A 24047-nucleotide genomic window follows, 5' to 3' on the forward strand; every position below is an offset into this window, starting at 1 on the left:
AGCTAACATTTACAGAAATTAAATAAATACCAAGGCCCCCCAGCTAGTTAATAATGGAATCAGAACACAAACAAATTTGTCTGATCCTAACACTTGGAAGTCTTGGCCACTAAGCTCACATCACTTTGTGAGCAAGTCCTTCAGAAACATGGGCAGAGTATAAAGCTGCCTGTTCCAAACCTTACATCCTTTTGAAATTTTGAGTTTATCACTTAAATTCCTGTGAATGCTGCCTACACACAAAAACAACAGTAAATGTTTATTTTACGGCTAAAGCTTTATTTTACTGCTAGAACCTGTCCCCAAAAATTAGAGTAACATTTTCATACTTTCCATAAAGATAGTGACATTTATCCTCTGGCTTTTTGTACCACCATGATACCTCTACAGTTTGAGAATGAAAACACATATTGTTAAAGAAAATAAAGTTTTAAAGACAAGAAATTTAAAAAGAGGAAAATAAAAGTGGAATATATTTAAAATCACAAATGAAATTAGTAAAATGCCTTACTAACTGTGGTTTTACCAATCATGTTTTTGTTTTTCTGCAGAATAGTTACATATGAATAAAATTTATATATTTTTTATTTTTTTAAAGATTTTATTTATTTATTTGATAGAGAGAGACACAGTGAGAGAGGGAACACAAGCTGGGGGAGTGGGAGAGGAGAAGCAGCCTTCCCATCGAGCAGGGAGCCTGATGCGGGGCTCGATCCCAGGACCCTGGGATCACGACCCGAGCCAAAGGCAGATGCTTAATGACTGAGACACCCAGGCACCCCTATGAATAAAATTTTTAAATGGCACACATATATTTCCACAAAGAATAGTCCCAATCCCTTTAAGCAAAAGAGTCTACTGGAATTATTACTTTACCAGTTTTCTGAACCATTTAAATGAGTCTAGGCGATGCTTCAAGTATAAGGCATCTATTTAAAACCCGTATGCTTTAATATGTGGAGAGAAGAGTAGAAATACATGTCCTTCAGGATCTTGGCAATTTGTGAACATGTGAAGCAGTTAAATAAGCACTCGGCTGAAACTTGCTAAAAATTCAAAGGAGAATGTAAGTGTGAGATACATTAACTTTCGAGTCAGTAAGGGGTTGTTTGAACTCTTTAAAATGAAATTCACATTGCATAATATAAAAATTCTAAAAGAATCTGCCCTAGCACATTACACCACTTCAGCAATATTTCCTGAACAACTAACAGTGATCTCAGAGAAAAGTTACCTGTGTGTGTGTGTGTGTGTGTGTGTGTGTGTGTGTGTTTGTTTAGTGTTGGTTTCAGTGAGATAGATAAATTTAAGAAAGATTTCTAACTCAACGATCTGGTCTATTTTGGAAGTGGATTTTTACTAAAATTTTTATTTACTGAAGTTAAATTTTTAAAAATACATTAAATGAAATTTCTCTGCATTCTCTTGGTGTAGTCAACTATAGTTTTCCCACATGCTATACTTCTCAGTAAGTTCATACCTATGGTTGGCAATGCATGACTGTGCAAAAAATAAATGGCAGGATGACACAGCATGCTTAGTAGATGTGGAACATGGATTTGGGCCCAAGATTTTTGGAATGTAATTGATTACATGACTCACAGCATCCAAGAGATAATAATAAACCATTGAAAGTCAGGACATTCTTTCTGAAACTTCCATACTTGGTTTCTCATCCAGTCTCAAAGTATCTGGAGTCATCACTGACATCTCCCTACTGCAGGTCACATATTTAATAATCAAGTCCTGTAGTCCACTGTCATGGATCTTTCAAATCAATTTCTTCCTTTCTATTCTCATTGCCACCACCATATTTCAGACTTGCATTACCACAATCTGTTCTGTCACAATACAGGCTTCACGCTAATCAATCCTGAAAATGCCATCAGGTTAATCTTCATAAAACACAGTTCTGGACATGCCACTCACCTGCTCAAATATTTTCAACAGCTCCCCAATGGTTAAAGAATAAAGTCTATATTTCTTAGCTTAGAATTCAAAGTGTCCCCTATATTATAATTACGGGTGGATGTTTGGTTTCTTCTTAGGTGGTAGGACCACTTTTTACTTTTGTGCCTATTAAGTAACAGGCACAGAAATTTACATATAGAAGCATGTATTCATTCTTATAGATTCTATCACAGCTCACATATCTACCTTTCTCAACTCTATCTAATATTCAATTATCATAGGATTAAGCATTCTTATTTTTTAATTTCCTCCGGGCTATAATATTTACTGTTTCAGAAATTTTTCTACCATAGCTTTTCAGAATTAAGTATCAGAGGCAGTTTCTCAAAAGTCGCCATCACTCTTTATTCTATATTGTTGATATGAGACAAAGAAGAAACAATATTAGATTACTTACCTGTGGAGCATAAAGCTGTTGGAGTCAGAGATTGACCCTAATCTTTAGTCTTCCTCATCTTTCCATCTTTACTTCCTTCTCCAATTTCTCAGTAAACTTGTATCAACCCAACAAATGTGTTTGCTAATTTCTGAATGCCCTGCCACAGAGAAATTAGGTAAAAGAAAAAAAGGGTCAAGTGATATTTTTAAAGGCCATATTTGTCTGAACTAATTATTTTATTTTGCTGTGAGTTAGACTCTATGGCTGTATAAACAGTCCACTTATTCAGGAGTAGTTTATCAACACTGCCTCTCTCCACCCAGAGAATGATTACAGGTGAATCTCCACATGGCTAATTTAGTTGGGAGCTCACTTATCAGACCACTTCTGTTCAATTCAGAACTAAAAATACTTTGGGGGCCCCATAAATGTTAAATAGCACAAAGAATAATAACAACTAACCTCTTCTTAGTACATGTGTTCCTGAGTACACACACTTAAAATTTTCCCAATTATAATTCAAGAACATTTCAGTTCCCTTTATTCAGGACCATTATTCAGGCTCTTCTGGAAATGTTTTATTCAGGTTGCACATCTCTCCTCCGCAGTCTCTGATTTAGAATTCAGCTCTCTGATAATGAGTCTGAAAGAGAAAAACACCATTTTCTTAAATAATGCTATAGGCATACATTGTCTTAATCTGGAAAAAAATGAAACCCTAAAATATTTTTGTAAACTGTTAAAGTGCCTGAGCTTTGAAAACCGAGGGGCAAAAAGCAAATTACAATACAATTCAACTGTATTTTTTAAATATCCATGATCACATCTGCAACATTACAACATAATCATATGAGTAACATGAAAAAAATGGTCTGAAAGCAGTTTAGTGGTGTTCTCCAGGCAAATGGGCAACCTGACTAGACATGCATTGTGGGTATAAGCAAAAAATAGAAAATATCTTTGTTTTTTGTGATGGTGACGGTTGCTGTTATTGTTGTTGCTGTTGATAATAAAGAAAAAGGCCCTATATCAATAGGACATCTGTGCTCAACCCTCTCCCTGGGCTGTAGTTTATTCTCCTGTTCATACCTGAGGACAGTTGGGGCAGCCTCTTAAGCACTGTAATGAGATCTGAGCAAAAACCCTTTCAAAATAAATCAGCACAGCTCATCCCCAGCTCAGAGAGTTGGGGCAACTCATAGTGAAACTTCCCTGTTTTTCACTGTGGAACAGGCTGCTTTGCTTCGGCTCTTTCATAAACTCAAGTCTAACACATACCTACTTGGCCATTCTTGGGAAAAACAGAAATAAAAATAGCCAGTCCTGGAGCATCTGAGTACTCTAAGTTCAGAGTGCTTTGAGGGTCCAGCCGAGGCAACAGGGACCTCACAGCTGAATGACTGCTTGCTAATGGCAGAGTGGAAGGACTCGATGGCCACAGAAGCAAGGTCAGACCAGTGTCTCGGTGAGGAAATGTGCCTACCCCACAATGACTTGCCCAGGAAATAAGGATGCATTTAGAACCAACTTCTTTTTAAATGACCACCATGACAAGAGCTGTTAAGTATTAAACAGGTGTGTGCTATCCGTGATTGCAATTTGGATCTCCCAACTTAGTGGTGTCAGTAGAACTAATGACTGAGACAGATAAAGTGGCATACTTCCTGCATGGATTAAGATTCTGTATGAAAGCCAAAATAAAGTGCTGCACACCTGCCACATTTGAGAAAACATAGTCATAATTCCTAAGATGCTTATCTAAACTTTCTGGTCTTAAATTCTCAAATGGATCAGCTCTGAAAGATTTCAGATATTTGGAAGTTAGAGAAAATCACAAAAACTTCTGCGGGCATATATCAGTTCCAAATCTCTTACTCAGGAGAGCTTCAAAATCACATTTGCTCTGATTCCTGCATGTGTGATCTGATAAGATCAGTGACATATATTAATTGCCGTAAAATGACAGAAAACAATGACCCAGAATGAATAAAACAATGGTTTAAAAATATCCCTCATTCCAATGCTCTATACTTGAATTAGTTAAATTTAAGAATATATACATAAACTCTTATTTTGTAAGCGAAATAAAAACTTGCCAAATATTTTGAACTTTCCCTTTAGAACTTTAAGCTACCTTATAAACATTATCTTTTTTCCTTTTTTTTCTTCTATAGGAGTAAGACTGTATTCGAACTTTTTTCTGACATCTCAGCTCAGTAATTCAAAAAAATCATCTGCTCTACTCAAGGTGTTTTGCTCTGCATTATACAGTGTAAAGTGATAAATAAGACATTAGTCCATATCATCAAAAAACGTATTCTATAGTGAAAATTACATGTTTAGAAAACAGAAATATAATATGTAAAGAGTTAAATGCCACAAGAGCGATACAACATAGAGGAATGAAAATAATTTAAATTAAAAATTATGTGTTCAAAAATTGAAGATTTTATTATTAAGACATCTTGGACAAATAAAAGAATTTTAACAGAAATAAAAGGTAAGGTCTTTTCAGAAAAAGAAAATATTTGAAGCAATGTTAAAATAGACATAATAGAATGGAGTTATCTTTGTAGATAAGTTAGGGGCTCAGGTTGCCTGAAACAAAGGGTACACGAAGAGAAAGTAGTTGATTAAAATGCAAAGGACAATGGGAGTAAGATCACAGAAGCCTTTAGCAATATTAATCAGTATGAAATGTGTTCCATAAGCTGTGGAGAATTATTCACATGAATTTTTCACTAATTCATTTTATTATTTTATTTGGCAAGTAACACGTAACAATATGACATTAGAAAAAATATTACATGATATCTCACCACAGCTAACCTTTCAATGTACACCATTTTAAAACACTTAGAAACATGAGACTATACTGAACATAATGTTAAATTACCTGCTTTTTAAATGATATATGTACATATATATAATATAAAATAAAAGTCCTTGCATAACACACTTTTCCTATCTTTCTTTTAAATAACTGCATAAAAGGGGTGCCCGGGTGGCTCAGTCATTAAGCATCTGCCTTTGGTTCAGGTCATGGTCCCAGGGTCCTGGGATCAAGCCCCGCATCAGGCTCCCTGCTCAGCGGAGAGCCTGCTTCTCCCTCTCCCACTCCCCCTGCTTGTGTTCCCTCTCTCACTGTGTCTCTCTCTGTCAACTAAATAAACAAAATCTTAAAAATAAATAAATAAATAAATAACTGCATAAAAGTTTATTTCTTGAATGTATTCTAATTTATATAACCATTTCTATATTTTTACACATTAAATTGCTTTTTTAAAAAAGATTTTATTTATTGATTTATTTATTTAGAGAGAGAGAACACATGTACAGGGGGAGGGACAGAGGAAGAGGGACAGAGAATCTCAAGCAGACTCCCCACTGAGCACGGAGCCTGACATGGGGCTTGATCTCATGACCCCAAGATCATGACCTGAGTCAAAATTAAGAGTCAGATGCTTAAACTGACTGAGCCACACAGCCACCCCACATTAAATTGCTTTTTATCATTATTACAAACAAGTACAACAAAAGTAAGTACTTATTAAGTACCTACCATGTGTCAGACACTGTTCTAGATAATTTTCATAGAACAGAATAAAATAGACTAATTCTGGGCTCCCATGGAACTTAACATTTTGGATATAAAATAATATCTTTGTACATGCATCTTTATCATTGATTTACTTTTATCTTTACAATAAATTCTGTATGCAAACTTTCAATGCCAATAGAACTGAATGTTCTTAAGGGTATCAATGCATACCCCACAAGCTGTGTGTAAGAGTATATTTCTGCCCATACCTCCGATAACATATGGCATTACCAAACTATTTGTCCTTTGTCAAAAAGGATGTAAATTACATATCATTTTTTATAATGTATCTTTTTTTTTCTTTTTAAAGACTTTATGCATTTTAGAGAGAGAGAGAGAGTGCAAGCAAGTGGGGGGAGGGGCAAAGAGGGAGGGCGAGAGATCTGAAGCAGACTCCGCATGCTCAGCATGGAGTCCAACACAGGGCTCAATCCCACCACCTTGAGATCGTGACCTAAGCCGAAACCAAGAGTCTGTCGCTTAACCAACTAAACCACCCAGGCACCCCTATAATGCATCTTTTCATGTTGCTACTGATTTTCAACATTTTCATTTCACTGGTTATTCTTTTGCATGTATGAAATGCCTATTTAACACTTTAGCATAAAGATTTTCATTTTTTTCCATTTTTATTTCCTATTTATTTGTGAAATTTCATTATAAATTAAGAAAATTCTTTGTTAGGGGCATCTGGGTGGCTCAGTCGGTTAAGCATCTGCCTTTGGCTGAGGTCATGATCCCAGGGTTCTGGGATCGAGCCCCACGTCATGCTCTCTGCTCGGCAGGAGCCTGCTTCTCCCTCCCCCTGCTTGTACTCTCTCTCTCTCTCTGTCAAATAAATAAATAAAATCTTTTTAAAAAAGAAAATTCTTTGTTAGATATATATTTTTCAAACACTTCCCCAACCTGACTTATATATGAGAGAAAAATATCTATTTTAATTTTTTGTGGTGAATTTTACTAGAGAGGTTTATGATGATTTTGGCTTCTGGTGTTAGGTTTTTAGATGACTTACTAATGTCAGTAGTTATACAATTTACCTATATTTTCCTCAAGCACTACAAAACACTTTTTACATGTAAGTCATCAACTTTATATTGTGTGATATAGGAGTCAAATTTGCTTTTTTAAGAGGTGAGCCTCCTATCTCCATACCATTAATTGACTGATCCATCATGATCCTCAAAGATTTGTTCTCAAATAGCAAGTTCCTCTCTATAAAAGCATTCCATCTCTAAGATATATGGTGCAAAAATTTTAAAAATAGCTCAGTAAAACCATTTTTCCCTGATGCTTCCCCAACACTTAAGTAAATCCTGTCCAGGATTAAGACAGTACCTGCCAATTCCTTATTGATATAAAAGAGAATTCTGAACCTTCTGAAGCCCCTTCCTAATTTTTCCCTAAAAGCTGATGATTCCGAAAGCCACTATTTGCTTTTTTAAAATCTCTAAACATTTTACTTTCTAATATCCATGTATTATTTCATTTTTTAGTATGAATACAGGGCCCAAATCTTTTAATGAACTCTAACTGTAAAAAGGGACAGTAGCTGCTTACAGATAAGATTTCTATCTGTAGTTTAAGATTCATGCTATTTGGGTAAACCCTAGGACCTAACAAGCACCTCCATATACCTCTTAAACAGGGGGCTAGTACAGCTAAGTTCTGATCTTGAAGGAGCCATTAACATTAATGGAAAGTAAAAGAATTCCCAAGTGAGAAATGAAACTATTAAAACTAGACTGGGAAAATGGAGGCACAGGTAATTGCTTAGCCATTTTCTTCTTTCCTTGTAACATCCAAATGATAAGGTCTTTTTCTTTTTCCCTCCCCAAGGTTTAGGTGTAAAGACTTTCAAGTTGTATTTAAAATGTAGCTGGTTTAGGAAGAGCTCAAACTTCTGTGCTTAAATTACTGAATCTTGTTCAGAAGCCGTGTTGCTGCAGAGGAATGTATGAGTTACCTGGGAACTCTTCAAACTAAATATACCCTCCCACACACACACACCTCCTATAATGATGTTCCTATGCCTCCCATTTTCCTTTAAAACCACTGCAAAGTAAGCTATAGCTTTTAATGGAAGTGGATCAAATTTCCAGGATGCGTTGAGAATCATTTCTTTATTACCCATAAAAGATTGAGAAACACCTTTACATTAACTAAGAGTTTATCATGCAATCATTCAATAAACATTTGTTTGAACAACTACTACCTGCTTAATGCCTACCCTATAGGAATACAACAGTGTGAAGAAGAGGCATAGGATTAAATAAGCCAGCAAGTTCAGCATGGAGAGACCCACCACAGGTATAAAACAGAGCATTATGGGACTATGCAGAAAGAATATCAATTCTATCTTGGCCAGTCAGGGAAAGATGTCCAGTGGAATTGGTAACTATGTTGCAAACTAAATGATGAAATAAGTTAGGCAAAAAGTAGGAGAAGAAAGTCCCTGACAGAGGCAACAGCTTATAATAATGTCCAGAAGTGAGAGATTATATCATGTCTGGAGAAACTAAAAAAAAAAAAAAAAAATCCAGAATGACCAGAGTGTAAAAGTCAAGTCAAAGAAAGGAAAGACACACAGAGATAAAAAGATGATGCTAAGGAAGCAAATAGCGTGATCATGAAGCACCCACTAAACCACATAAATTTGTTTGAATTCTACCAAAAGAGCACAGAAGAGCAAAGTGATTCTTTTAAGCAGAAGAGCAACCTAAGTTTTTCCTTTGGAAAGAAAATTCTGACTGCTATATGCAAAACATATGAGAGGAGGGCAAATCTGGAGCCATGGAAATAAGTTAATATGCAAAGGTGTCTTGTGTTCACTTCTGAGTAAGAGTCCAAATAAGTATTAAACCACCAGAACTCTCTGGCTAACCAGTGATTACTCTGTGAATTATCTAGTTAAAACACAGTGTCTTAATTGTTATACTTAATAATCGCACTGTTTATATAATTTAAGTTGTTTACCATCTGAGGTTTAACACTCAGAGAATTGATTAAATTGGGTAACTCCTCTCTTGGATGGAAGCAATAACCTTCAATGGAATGCTAACTACCTCTGAGAATTATGTTTAACTCAGACTTTCTTTACCATAGGCAGAAGTAATTGATTTTAGGCTGGGTGAACTGGTTCTTAATACATATGCCCACAGGGAGAATGTCATTTTATTTATTTATTTATTTTTTTTAAAGATTTTATTTATTTATTTGAGACAGAATGAGAGAGAGAGAGAGAGAGTGAGCACATGAGAGGGGGGAGGGTCAGAGGAAGAAGCAAGCTCGCTGCCGAGCAGGGAGCCCGATGCGGGACTCGATCCAGGGACTCCAGGATCGTGACCTGAGCCGAAGGCAGTCGCTTAACCAACTGAGCCACCCAGGCGCCCGAGAATGTCATTTTAATAAGATGCTTCTACAAGCCACATCCTACTTAAAACAGAAGGTTTTCCCTTTGCTTTCATAAGCAAAAACTGAAGAAGTCCTGGTTGCCCTTAAGTTCATAGTAAAAAACTGTGAAGTAATGTAACACTGAGTCGGCAGTCTGCAAAGTAACTCTTTGCCAATTCACCTATCTATGCTTTGTTTTGTTTGTAGCTGAAGCTTTTCTAGGAAAATACATCTATATTGAACCTTCTTGAAAACCACTAATTAGTATACCTAAATCTGCTTGTATTGGCTCTGTAGTAGTTGTTCTCCTGATTTCCCAATCTATTGTTTTGTTCTGCTACCACCATGCCGCAACTAAAATAAAAGTAGTCAAATAGAAATTGGGTGGGGGAGGGTTAAAAATAAATAAATGAAATAAATAAATAAACAAACAAACAACTGCATCTCAAGAGATCAAGGCAAAAAATGGAGAGTCTTCAAAAAATAAGAAATCACTGATTCATTGAAGCAGTCAGATTTTGATATTGATTTACAGACGTGACCCAATGGAGTATAAGCACTAAGGGTTGTTCAAGACTATTAACTGAGTTGTAGGGAAAATTGTTTATATCCACTTCAATTCATGTGTATATATCATCTGTTAAGATTTTTAATTCTGGTAAATGTTTTCCAGCTCACTGAATACATTAATGTCATATATGTTATATATGACATTAAATTTATTTATGAATACATCCATGTTCATTTATTTAGACCTAAATTGTTCTTACATCTAGTTTACCAAAATCCCACATATAGCCTACTATTAGGCATTTACACAAAATTAAACATTTGTTTTTAAAAAACAGTTGCTTTAAACTTTTCAAGTTACAGTTGTATCACAGTCTTTTAACAATAATTTTCACAAACTTTAATTTATCGCAAACTGCTGGTGATAATCTGGCTTATTTTTACAAATTTTTACAAATATTTTATTGGTTGTGCATTTGTTCTCAAGTCAGTTGGAAAAATAGAGCTAGCACACAAACACCAAGGATATTAAGGTGCTGGGCTACAGGGACTTGGCTGCCAGCCCCAAGGACAAAACTATCCTGGACATGAATGACCTGACCTCATCATGATCTACAAGCGCCACTGTCCCTATTCCCTCCTGGAATACATGGAACTGCTCAGAAGCCAAGATCTCGCTGTCATCCAAATCTGTATTTCCCCGCCATCCCCAGAGGTGCAGGGCAGAGAGCCAGACCCCTGGAGCCATCTCCAAGGCTTCAGCCCCAAGAATCACTGGGACCCACCCCACCCCACCCCAAAACACCCTGGCCCATTTCTATCATCATCCTACTCAGACTCCAATACGTATAAGCAGCCACACATCCACAAGCAGAGACTGCATGAAAGGCAGCTCTCAGAGCAAGCCTTTCACTGAGGAGTTTATCATTTAGCCATCCATGTTCCCTGCAGCCCAGCCCCTGACTCCAACAAGCCCACCAAGATTGAAACTGATTATTGGTCATGCCCTCTGTCACTGCTCATTGTGGAGATAGGATGAAAGAAGGAGAAGGCATCACAGAAAGAGGTAGAGGAAGAGGATAACCCCAGAATGAGATGAAGGGTCAAAGACAGGAATTCAGTAAAGTGACTTTCTAACTTGAGAAAGATAATCTTGAAGGAAGAAATGAAAAAGTCATTGCCTACATGAAGAAAACCCAGTCCCTACTGGATCAGACACCTTTTCGAACCTCCCTGAACCCTAGGACAACTAAGTGTTCTTTCTCTGACTGTGGCAAGACCACCCTGAGCTAGCTACAGTCCACAGACCTCAGCCCATGGGGAGTAAGAATGGAAGGCCAGGCCTACAGATCTGTCACTATGAGATGCTGGTAGCAACCGATGAGAGGTGAACCAAGCACCTCCAGGTGGGGTTCAGATGAGGTTTAAGATGTGTCTGTCAAGTGAGGACTTATCAAAGGTATTTTCCATATCTTCCATATCTTTCCATATCTTCTGAAGAATTTGACAAACTGTTCTGTGGAAGCAGAACAAACTCAAGAAAAAGTATTCTCTCTTCTGATCATCCCCACAATGACTCTCCATGACTGACACCTCCACTGCTTCAGGGCTCTGGAGCTGGGGGTCACTGATCCCAAGGCATCCTTTTCCCATGGTGAGCAGGGAGTGATCATCTCTTGGGGGAGCAGGGAGGTGGAGCAGAGGTGGATCTAGCTCCATTCCCCAAGTAGAGGGGCAGCCAAGACCTCTGCAGCCCTGGGGTTGTGAGACATGGACTTTCTTCCCCATAATGAGGGGTGGGGGTACTCTTTCTTATCCCTGGTACTCACTGCACAAGGCAAACCCAGTCTGGACTCCAAGAGGCACAAAGTTAATGTTTGTGCCTTCCCTCTGCCCACATCCCCACAAGAAGGTTTCCAGAAGAAGAGAAAAAAATGAACATGGTACTTAGTGGTCAGGTCTGTCAGGTGTGTTGACCAATGGGTAGGTAGAACCCTTGGCCCTGGTAGGAGGAGGGGGAGTGTGGGAAGCAGCCAGGCAGACAAGGAAACTCCAGGACCCTGTGTGCTAAGCTCTTCTCCTCATCTCAACTTTTACAGCTTGCCCTACACCTGGGTCTCCTGCTTCTCTGACTCTAGCAGGAGGAGCAGGCTCCAGCTCAAGATCTCTAGCAGTGAGGCAGTCCTGCTCTCTAGCTCACCTTTTCTTTTACTTGCCACCCCCAAGCATGGCAGCCTCTTGCTCCAGTACTGACTTCCTCAGAAACCTTGGTTTAAATTGGAGATGTCACCTATACAAAACCCAGGGCACCATCAGCCGCTAGGCGAAGTAAACTAGAACGCTACATTCTAGGACCAACCCAGGTCCTGGGCAGAACCCAGGCCTTCAGACTCCCTTGGATAGGATTAAGGAGAACAGGCTACAAGGACATTTCTCAGTATCTTGGCTATCAAGTCCCACTCATGCTCATACATCCTCCAACATACTCTCTAAAGAATGCAATGTACTGGGGCACTGCCTCCCCCACTTTCCTCACCTAACTCTCTGCCCTACCTAAATCAAACTATCATTTTTTATTTTCTACAAACATACATGTATATATAATTTTATATAATGTATTTGTATGTTTTTTACAAATACAGGAATATCTAGGTCTGGGTTTTGTTCCTGCCCAGACCCTGGCATCCCTTGCCACTATGTGTATGATAACACTGGGAAGGGGGACTGTGTTTGTAATTAAAGGATGTGGTGGGTCCCACCCCACCCCCAAATTATATATATATATATATATATATATATATATATATACACACTATATAGATGCTCTATTATTGCCAATATCTAAGTAAGAGTATAACAAAACACAGTGAAAAAGAGTTGATTTCAAATGTGTGTGTGTGTGTGTAGACAAAGAGAGAGAATCCAATTATAGATGATACTCAGATAAGGAAAAATTATGAAGATAGCTTTTTTTCTGCCTTCAGACTTGAACTAAAATATCGATTCTTCCTAGATCTTGACTCTGCTGGCTTTGGACTAGAACTATACCATCAGCTCTCCCAGGTCTCTGGCTTGCTGAATCACCCTACAGATCTTGGGACTTGCCAGCCTCTGTAATCATGTGAGCCCATTCCTCAATTCTTTATAATAAATCTCTTGATAGATAGTGATAGAGACATATAGATACTAATGAAGATACACAAACTAAAACGTTGGAAAAGAATTTTTTATTGTACCGATGCCATTATACACACAGACACACACACACACACACACACACACATTCCATTTCTCTGCAGTACCCTGAGTAATATACTGTTACATAAGACGACTGAAGATAACATTTACATCCTAACATGAGGACCAGGAGATCAACTCATGTTTCATATGTTATCTAGTAATGAAAACAACATGAAAAGAATAGTTATCTCCCAGAATGACATGATGACTTTGATAACACCTGCACATTTTTATGAAATGCCTTCCTAAAAAATATATATATATATATAATTTGGGGCAGCCAAAAGTTAAGTCAGTCTCATTAATATTATAGTTGTATTTAAAATTTTCTCCTCACCAATGACTTACTTTCACATGCTTCTAATCGTGAAAGTGCACTTTAATAGAGCTATAGAGTATAGTGTTAAAGAGATGGCACATTTACCATTGTGCAGTAACATAAAATCAATGGCAGCTAGTCATACAGGGTTTTTCAATTTCCATCACACATGGTATGTGGCCCTTGGTTCAGTGGATAATCCAACTGTAAACAGTGACTCACTGTTAACAACTCTAGGAAATAGGATTAGCAATTTCTAATTTCAAAGTAAACCTATTTCATTTTTGTCCTGCAAATAAAAACAATGTGTTCAGAGATTAAGCTTTTCAGCTTTTAGAGCTCCCCAGAAACAAAAATGCTGGAAACAAACTTTTATTGTATTACTGTCATTAATGGAAACCAATGAGTATATGTTCCTAATAGCTTTTTAACAGTTTGGTACTAATACTACTATTACTACTACTACTGCTACCACTAGATTGAATTTCAATTAGAGGAAACTTAAAATTTGAATTGAAAGAAAATTTAATTGAACTTCTGGAAACTAAAAATCTTAGACATATCCTCTACTCAATGTAATCAGGAGAAAAATAAAAGTTCATGTATTATTACAAAAGTATTTCCACATCAAAAGTTTTAGGTGAGATTTTAGGAAATTGGTTTGTCTTGAAACACAGTTAAATTGAATCAATGATCTTGTAGTTTTTGTGAATTATTTACGGTACCATTCCAAAACCTACTTTTCTCCACTTATCTGTGAATTCCTTTAGTAGAATATTGCCTTGATCGAAAACTATACCTCCACACTGAGTTATAGATTCTTCTCAACTCCCTATTCCAAAGAACAGAGGATGGTGTCTTTTATTCTGCTTTTAGAACAAAACTGTCACTGTGTTAGGCCACTGGGTCTCTGTCAATAATACTCATGTCTGGCTTTTTAAAAAATGTCCATGCTTGAACCTTATATCCAGGGATTTCTCTAATTGGTCTGGGCTGAAAACTGCTAATCTGTGTTTTTTAAGCTTTCTAGATATTTATAGTATACAGCCATAGTGGGAAACACTGTGCTAGATTAACCAAGGAAGGGTTACACCAAAAGGAAGCCTGAGGCTATGTAACTGGGATTTAGAACCACAATATTTATTGTCCAAGTTTGTAGCAAGAAAACTGTACTGAATCCAAAGGGCAAATAAGATCAATCAAGAGACAGAATAAAGTTAGTGGACAGGAAAGTCAATATTGCAAACTGAAGGAGTTTTGTGGAACAGTTTTTATGACTTGTGACCATTGGCAGAAAGCAGATTCAGAAGTTAACTTGAATAATCCATTCCAGTCTGAAAAAAAACTAAGAATAAATATCTCCCTAGCTCCTTCTGTGGGAAACTTGACTACCTGTCCAGGCAAAGAAATTATATTATCCTGACATTGCAAGGTACACTTTTTTTTTTCCATTGAACTCATTAATCATCCAGAAACTTGTTCACATAATTCTGATACGAGTACATGCTGTCTAACAGGAGATTAGAGAAGGTTGTGTCATTTATAAGTTTATGGTAGAGAGCAGTTAAAAATCAGAGCTCCAGGTCCATGACTGACCAGGCCCATTTACCTTTAAAATCTCACTCACGTTACAAATTTGTTAAGTATTTTTATAGAACTCATGGGACTCTGGAAGCCACTAGAGCTGATTCATTTATCAGTCTTTTATTTTATATTAGTTATATCTCATAGGCACTATATAAGAAAGATGCTAGGCACTCAGGAAAAGATATAGCTCCTGTCCTCAAAGATCTCACATTCTCATAAACTAAATAGAAAGTTACCAAACTATTAAAATATACTTAAGATACTGCATCATTAGTGTTATGCTAGCAGATAAGAACAAGGCATGAGAAGGGCAGCACAAAAGAATTCAATAGGTGTGGTTGGGAGTGGACCATCAAAGTGCTTTTGAGAGATTATATTTATAGTGATTCCTGAATCAAAGAAAGGAAGCATTAAGGGATTGTAGTGCAGAGCCACAGAAAACTCAAAAAGCATGCATTAGGGTATGGTCCAAAAAGGGGCTGCATGGAAGGAAACACATGGGAAAGATCAAATAAGATGAATACATGTTTGTTTGTTTGTTTGTTTTTTACACCCAAGATTGCTTGAATTCTCTCTTAAAGGTAATAAAGAACAATTTGAAGATTTCACACAAGAGTTTGAACAATCAGGTCTTTAAGAATAAAAAGAAGCTAAGTGAGACAAAAGCATTAGTTATAAGATTACTGAAATAATACAGTTGATATTTATGGTAAACAAAGCTAACATAGCTAAGATAGAGTCTGAGTACAGGACGAACAGAATTCATTGAAGATGCATTTAGAAATTGACAGGACTTAATGAACAGTAGGAATGAGGAGGGCTGGAATAATACAAAAATTACTTCCAATTTTTAGCTTATGAAATCAGATGAAACTCAAGTGCCATTTACCAAGGAGGATAAAATGAAACAGTTGATTTAGGAGAGAGACATTATGAGTTCAGTCTTATGCAAGTTGAATTTGAGGTGCCACTGGCCAGTTAACAGGAGCAATCACAGAACTGTCGGAGATAGGCTAAGATGAACAGGAGCAACTTTGTGTTTGAGTCAGGCATTGTGAGTCATCAATCTATATTTCTTTGTTATAGCCATGGGTCTTCTCAGAAACCTGATTCCCAAGCTTTTCCTTCCTGAGGAGAGCACAAAAGCAGCTGACGGTAATAGTGAGGTAACAGAAAATGTGGCAGAATCTACACCTTTGTCACCCAGCATATTTTTTGAGAAGGTAATGGGCTTCAGATGAAACCATGGGAAACAAAGAAATAGAGAATATGGTGGAGGATATATCTCCAAAAAGGATGCTAAGACAGACAGTTCAAAAAGTAGAAAGAAAACAAAGAGGCCAAGAGAGGAAAGCATTGTAAAGGGAAGAAAATGAAAAAGTCAACTCTACTATCAAATACTACTCAAAAATTAATTATATAAGAACCATCCAATTTTACAATTAGAAGTTTTTGGAAATATTGGCAAAAGTAGTTCCAGTAATTTCCAGGGATGGGATTCTAATCACAGTGAGCTATATATAAGTGGCATGAGTAAGAGATGAGGGGCATTCTTTCAATAAACTTGGTTGTTAATGGACAGAATTATATGGTGTGATGGCTAGAAAAATATACAAGATTGAAGTGATTTCTGGGTTTATGAATTGTTTTAGGTTGCAGAGATGGAAATTTATTGAAAGGAGTAGTTACAGGAATCTTGCAGTTATAAGATTCAGCCATGATATTTAATGGATTGATGTCCCTGAGGAAATGGGGATGATGGCACCCATAGCAAAGTAGGAGGGATTTTTTTTTAACAGAAAGAATGACTGCTTCCTCTGAGAAGAGAGGGAAAAGGCTAGAGCGGATACAGATATGTTGAGAAACTAGAAGAGTCCTCCTAGTCTGGTCTGTTTTCTCTATGAATTCCAAGGCAGAGTCAACTTCTGTGAGTCGAAGGACAGGAGTAGGCTAGGGAATTTGGGAAGAGTTATGGAAGCCTAGAATAATAATGCATAGGAAAAAGACTGATGAAAAGTTTAAAGGATTTCCAGGAAGATTTAAGTACCTAACTGAAGCTAGAAACTGTAAATCTGTTCTGTCCCATCCTTCCATAGTTATGTGATTTCCTTTAGCAGTGCTCAGGTGCCTGAACACAGTTAAACAGATAATCCAGGTTGACAATGAGGCTTCAACGTGCAGGTATTGAGAAAGATAAGGAGACAAAGCTGTTGAGGTTATGGGAGAAAGGGAGATGAAAATGAGGTTCATGGTTTCAAGATGAAATGCAGAAGAAAATGAAGCTAGGGTAGAGAAATAGAAAATTGAAAAATCAAGGATCTAAAAGTTACCTTGAAGTTAATGTATGGGTAGAGTGAAAAAAAGGAGCTGAAGGTTGGAAAGGCATATTCAGTAAGTAGACTGTTGCAGCTTACTATTGCATAATACAGCTATTATTTTATTTTGTACCGTTATCTTCCACAACCATCCCTGGTAGTCAATAAATGTTTGTCAAATTAAACTTATTCTGAGATATATAGAAAAGAATTTTTTTTTAAATTGAGAGATAAACCACATAGTGCTCTACATTGTAAAATACTTTCCTCACCCAGACAGAGCATAAAGGTCTTATATTCAAGCTAGTAAACCACTCAAAAGCAATAGCAAGCACTAAGCCTCCAATTTCATCCTAAAACTCTGAGGATCTGATTCAAATACCATGTTTTGGCCACTAAGATTTAATTTTAAAACTAGATGAGTCATCCTGTTCATGAGATATTTTAAGTGAAGACTGCATTGGATGAAGAGACACCCTATCTAAGCCTAAAACTAATACAGATGAAACACAGCAAATTATACACAATCTTTGTTGTTGGCTTTTTTCCACAGAAAAGGAGATTAGTTACCAGAATTTGACTTCACTCAACTGAAGAAATTGATCCTAGAGATGCATATGTTGACAATCACTTGTAACAATATCTACTTTTCTCATTTTAGAGGAAAAAAGTCCTTAGAGATCACTTAATCCAAGCACTTCATTATGCAGCATAAAGAGCAAGTCCTGAAAAAGGTTAAGTGATGTATCCAAAGTCATACAGAAAGTAAACAGCTTCAGTGCAACCAGGACCAAATTTTTCCACTACAGTGAAAATTGCCGGAATATTAAAGAAGCTCTCTGGCTTATTTATGTAAGTATGTATATCAGTGAAATTGAGTAAAATGGCCATGATTTCAATAGAAGCAATTGCTTTCCATCTACCCTTTACAAGAACACTGTGAGCTAAACTGCTTATGCATCCTCTTTTTTTGTGGCAAATGAGCAAAAGAAAGTTTCAAATAGGTGATAACACACACACACACACACACACACACACAGAGGGAAACAGAGAAGAATAACTGAGAGAAGAAGATCTATGAAAACATAATTCACAATCGGAAGTTTCTCTTCCTGGATAATTAGAAATAGGCTCTATTTGCTTACTTTTTTTCGGGGGTAATCCCTGATGTGTTTGACTAAAATGGTAATTAGCTATATTTTCCATTTTGGTTGAAACTTATTGTATATCATGTGTAGTGTAGTTCTGGTCTCAAGATGAAATGGATAATCAGGAGAATATTTTTCAATGTGTCCTCTCTGTAAAGATTTACTGAGTTGTCTCCAATGTACACTGACAGCTTCTGCATTAAAATTAGAGGAAAGTAGATATAGATATTGTCAAGCTAAAAAAAAAAAACTCTCCCCTTTCATTTTCATTCTACTAAAATAAATCAGGTCCATATCTTTTAATATTTTATTAGAATTGTTCATTTCTGAAGGTCAAGAGCAAAAGAACTTTTCAAAATTTAAAAAAAATTCAAAAAAGGTGGCAGTTAATTGATAGTCTCCAGACACCAACAAAAGTCTGGACTACAAGACTAAAAGCTATATTAATTTCCTTGTTCAAAATTACTGGTGTTACTTAACTATGTAACTTAACTTCAGTGTGACCTATATTAATTTGTTTGCGAACAACAGAAACCCATTCTAAATGAACTTAAATAAAAAGAAACTTATTAGAAAAATATCGGGGCATTACCAAGTGGATGGAGTTGTGGAGAACTAGGATTGGAATCAAAGCAAAAACCCAGACTAGAACTGCTTTTCTGTAAGAAAAAAAGCTGCTGGAATCAATGAGTTCTAGCTATTTCTTCCACCCTGTTTCATTCTACTCAAGATTTAAAATCCTAGAAGAGAGATTCTATTTGGTTAAACTTGGGTTTCACATGTTCCCCTTTAATGTATATGAGTATTAAGATGTGGGGGAACTTCTAGCTGAAATCAGTAAGCCAAAAAACAGTACAATATGATTAACTCCCCCTTCCAGACTAAATATAGGGGGAGAGGTAATTTTTCAAAAGAAAATCAGAGTACTGTTAAGAAATGGGAATTCATGCTGGGCAGTCAAAATTTTAAAGACTTATCCACTTCAAGCCAAAAATCTTAGCATTGATTTTGAAGGAAATGATGATGATGATGATGATGATAATGGCTAACCTTTAATGCAAATATGTCTGTTAACATATAAGAAAGTGTATACATTATTCAAAGGTCCCCAAATCAAGACAGCAGAGGATACACTGGAAATCTGGGACAAGTGCCCTCCTCAAGTGATAGTGTTTATAAATATCTTTTTCTTACCAGCAGCAGTCTAAATGCCTGAGGTGACCAACAATTTATTTTTTCCTTCTAGAGCTACAATCAGGCTTCACATTTATAAGTCACCATATATCTAACATAGAGATAGCAGTTAGTCCAGCCCAAAGGAAAAGAAGTGGAATCACCTCAGAAATGATTTAATCCATGCTTCAAACTAGCATATCTATCCTGAAAATCATTCCTGACTGCATGAACACCTGAGAGAAATTTGCATTTGATAGTTCTGACAACCACAAACATTAAACCTTAATAACACGTAATGTTGCAGAAGTTTCACATATCTGCAATTCATAAGCACTATCTGTTTTGAGCAAAAATAAGTTACCAAAAGTAGACTCAAATGGTTTCAATTTAATGTGATAACTAATAAAATAATGCTGAACACTGAGCAGAACTCTAAATTCCACCTCAGTGGTTCTGACTTTTCTATTTCCTGAATTAATAATTATCTTAATACAGATACATCTTACATAATATGACCATTTGTGTATTTTGTGTTGTGTGTTGCTCAAGAAGGGGGGGAATCGGAGGGGGAGACAAACCATGAGACTATGGACTCTGAGAAACAAACTGAGGGTTCTAGAGGGGAGGGAGGTGGGAGGATGGGTTAGCCTGGTGATGGGTATTAAAGAGGGCACATTCTGCATGGAGCACTGGGTGTTATATGCAAACAATGAATCATGGAACACTACATCAAAAACTTACGATGTATGGTGACTATCCTAACATAATAAAAAAAAAAGAAATACATTGTAAGTAGTGAAAATCAATGAGGAAGGTTGGAATAATTCCAAAAATCTTGAAATAGTTATGAACCAAAATAATATTTTAGAACAATTTCTAAAGGATATTACATAGAGTTATAAGACATATGTCTTAGAAGGTAATTGAGAAACATTTTAGTTTAAATTCTTTATTTCAAGAGATTACCAATGCTCTAATAGCACACAGTGCATAATTAAAATCAAAGACAATTCAATACAGAACATAGGACTGAGTATAGACAATATCCAACATGCTCCTGAATGTAAGCAATATATGGTTCAAAAAAATAAGAAAGCTGTACAGTTCCTACCTTAGGCATTTACCTTTATGTCCAGAAAAAAAAATTGTCATCCTGTATATTAACTCTTGCCCTTTTTTCCAGAGTCACTAATTCTCAAATTTCTAATGGAAAACATACTGCTGTATATTGGTTGTGAAATAACTTTATTGACAGTCCTCTTTTTCCTTCCCCAGTATTACCATAGATGTTCATGGAGAGCAAACAAGCATCTCAGAACTGGAATATATCAAATAATTTCCCAAAGAGATATGGCAATAAATTCTCACAAATTGGGATTGAAGGAGGAAGAGATGTTTTCATAAAGTTTTATCTTAAAAATAGATACATTTATATAAAGTGTATCATATGTTTAGCCTATTTTGTTAGCAAAACATGGACACACACAGACTCAGACTTTTAGAATTAGCCAAAACTGTACAGAAAACCTAAACTGTTGTTTCATAAATGCAGTAAGATTATTTTGATAGAGGGACATTAATTTTTTAAAAGGCATATTATTTATGCATCAAGAAAAGTATAACTAGGGGACGCCTGGGTGGCTCAGTTGGTTAAGCGACTGCCTTCGGCTCAGGTCATGATCCTGGAGTCCCAGGATCGAGTCCCACATCAGGCTCCCTGCTCGGCAGGGAGTCTGCTTCTCCCTCTGACCCTCCCCCCTCTCATGCTCTCTCTCTCTCATTCTCTCTCTCAAATAAATAAATAAAAATATTAAAAAAAAAAGAAAAGTATAACTAGAACATCAAATGCCTTTATTTCATTGATATTTGCATTAAGAAGCTAAAGGTCTGTTGTTTGGTTAGGGTTTGTTTTGGTTCTTCTGTTTGTTTTGGTTGTTTCTGTTTTTGTTTTTGTTTTTTCCCCAAGGGTTATTTTAGAATGTTAACAATTTGGGGATATAGGTAAAGGTAAATGTGTATTCACTATACAACTCTTGGAACTTTTCTATATACTAGAAAACTGTTATAATATTAGTTATTTCGTGCCTCCCTGCACTTTGCATACATTGACCTTCCCTATCTGCTCTACCGATATAACTCTAACCATCTATAAACTAATATCATTTCCTCAGTCAGGTGACCTGCCCACGCAGAGCTAGGCACCGTCCCATCTGTAAGCGCATTATATGCTGTACCCAGACAATGCTTCTGTTGTATTTTTTAATACCTATTTGTTGTCAAGGCCATCTCTTCCATTTCCAAGGGACATGCAGACATGCAGTAAAATCACATGGAGAAAAATTTTAAGGTACTGATACAATTCTCCAATCAGACTTGGTGAGGAATAAGAATCCACATTTTTTAAAAGTCCTCCATTGAGTCTAATGTTCATCTATAGTTAAGAATAACTGTACTAACCTGCAAACTTCAATGTTAAAGGCTTTTTTTTTTTTACTTATTTACTTATAACTTGTTGATTGAAACACAGCACATGGTAGGCACAGAGCAATGTTTAGGGAAGCATATAATACAGTAGTAAATAGCAAATCAATAATAATGATGCAGACAGCATTATATGGAGAAGAACAGATTAAGCTGGAAGCATGCCAGCATAGACCTGATCTTTAAAAGAGGCTTGGTTGAAAAGACAAGATAGTAGGAGGATCATCAGCTCCAGCAGCACAAACTGCTTCGTGCATTCAGGAATAAATCTGTAATATTAAAGAAAAAATACTTCCTGCTGTGGGGATCAGAGCTCCTGGTTAACTGGTCCCTCTAAGACCAAAAGCTTCTAATGCTCCAAAATAACTGCAAACTTTCTATCAACAAAGAACTTAGTTGCATTTAAATATTTTTCAGGTGGTTGTGAGAATATTTCATGCAACTTTATTACAGGTCATCTTCTTTTTTAATGGGGTCCCATGTCTCTTTCCTTGGAAACACCATATAATTCTGTCTTTAAAATAGTTTCCTCAAACTGAGCATACTGAATACTATAAAGAGATGCCTTAGTACACATAATTTAGATAAATATATCAGGCATGCAGGAAGCATTTGGTTTACTGAGGAATGAGTCACTATGTGAACTAAAATATAAGAAAAGTGTTCTAGCACCAAAGAAAGGCCATTCCTGATGGATGAAACATGGGTGAGGGCCTCCACATCACTGCCTCCTGCAGAACTTTTCCCTCCCTTTCAACCCCCATTATTCTTGCATAAAACTATTCTTTCTCTCCTGATATGCCCTTCCTTTTATGACTAAGAAGTTGTGAGATTTCATCATGTAATGGAAACTTAAGTGTTCAGAGTTAATTTCAACAAATAATACTAACAACATTATTAATTCATTAGTGAGAAATTAGTGCTATAAGGCATGAACATTGTTATAATCATCTCTGTATCCTCAATGTCTTGAACAAGACCTGGTAGACAACAGGCACATGACAAACATTTGTTAAATAAATCAATGAATTAGTGATACTAGATCCACTCTTCCATAGAGTAAATGGAGTAAGGCAAAGCAAACCTAAGTCAGTATTCCTGTGTTATAAAATACATTTCTTCTTACACTCAAAACCTAGATGTAAGAGAATCCAGAGTAGCATAACTTCAAGCTCAAAAAGTTGCGGTCAACCACAGTGCAAAAATTTAGGACTATCAGTCGACACTCTGCCTATCCTTCTAAAGCCTGGATTCAAGTACCCTTAAAAGTCATCCAGAGAGGGCGCCTGGGTGGCTCAGTTGGTTGGGCGACTGCCTTCGGCTCAGGTCATGATCCTGGAGACCCGGGATCGAGTCCCGCATCGGGCTCCCTGCTCGGCGGGGAGTCTGCTTCTCCTTCTGCCCCTCCCCCTCTCATGTGCTCTCTCTCATTCTCTCTCTCTGCAATAAATAAATAAAATCTTTGGGAAAAAAAAAAAAAAAAAGTCATCCAGAGAGACTGAAAGAGGATGCAGATGGATGTGAAGTTTCTTTTCTTTTTTTTTTTAATTTAATTTTATTATGTTATGTTAATCACCATACATTACATCATTAGTTTTTGATGTAATGTTCCATGATTCATTGTTTGCATATAACACCCAGTGCTCCATTCGATACGTGCCCCCTTTGATACCCATCACCAGGCTAATCCTTCTCCCTACACCCCTCCCCTTTAGAACCCTCAGTTTGTTTCTCAGTGTCCATAGTCTCTCATCGTTTGTCTCCCCCTGTGATTCCCCCCACTTCATTTTTCCCTTCTTACTATCTTCTTTTTTTTTTAACATAAAATGTCTTATTTGTTTCAGAGGTACAGGTCTGTGATTCAACATTCTTACACAATTCATAGCACTCACCATAGCACATACCCTCCCCAATGTCTATCACCCAG

At 36.7% G+C, this 24047-nt stretch overlaps 1 long non-coding RNA gene across 2 annotated transcripts in view; it reads right to left on the reverse strand.

Moving 5' to 3' along the window:
- LOC115944620 (uncharacterized) overlaps nucleotides 1–24047 on the reverse strand; it is a 1151228-nt gene that overhangs the window by 876028 nt on the left and 251153 nt on the right. For both annotated transcript variants that reach the window (XR_014147031.1, XR_004079136.2), the window contains exons 4-5: nucleotides 2813–2993; nucleotides 2369–2507 (exon numbers count right to left, since the gene is read on the reverse strand). This is a non-coding gene — a long non-coding RNA (uncharacterized LOC115944620). The remainder of the gene's footprint in view (nucleotides 1–2368; nucleotides 2508–2812; nucleotides 2994–24047) is intronic.

Source organism: Leptonychotes weddellii, chromosome 7, assembly GCF_054177405.1.
Source record: "Leptonychotes weddellii isolate Sample4059 chromosome 7, ASM5417740v2, whole genome shotgun sequence".
In the NCBI taxonomy this organism is placed as follows: Eukaryota; Metazoa; Chordata; class Mammalia; order Carnivora; family Phocidae; genus Leptonychotes; species Leptonychotes weddellii.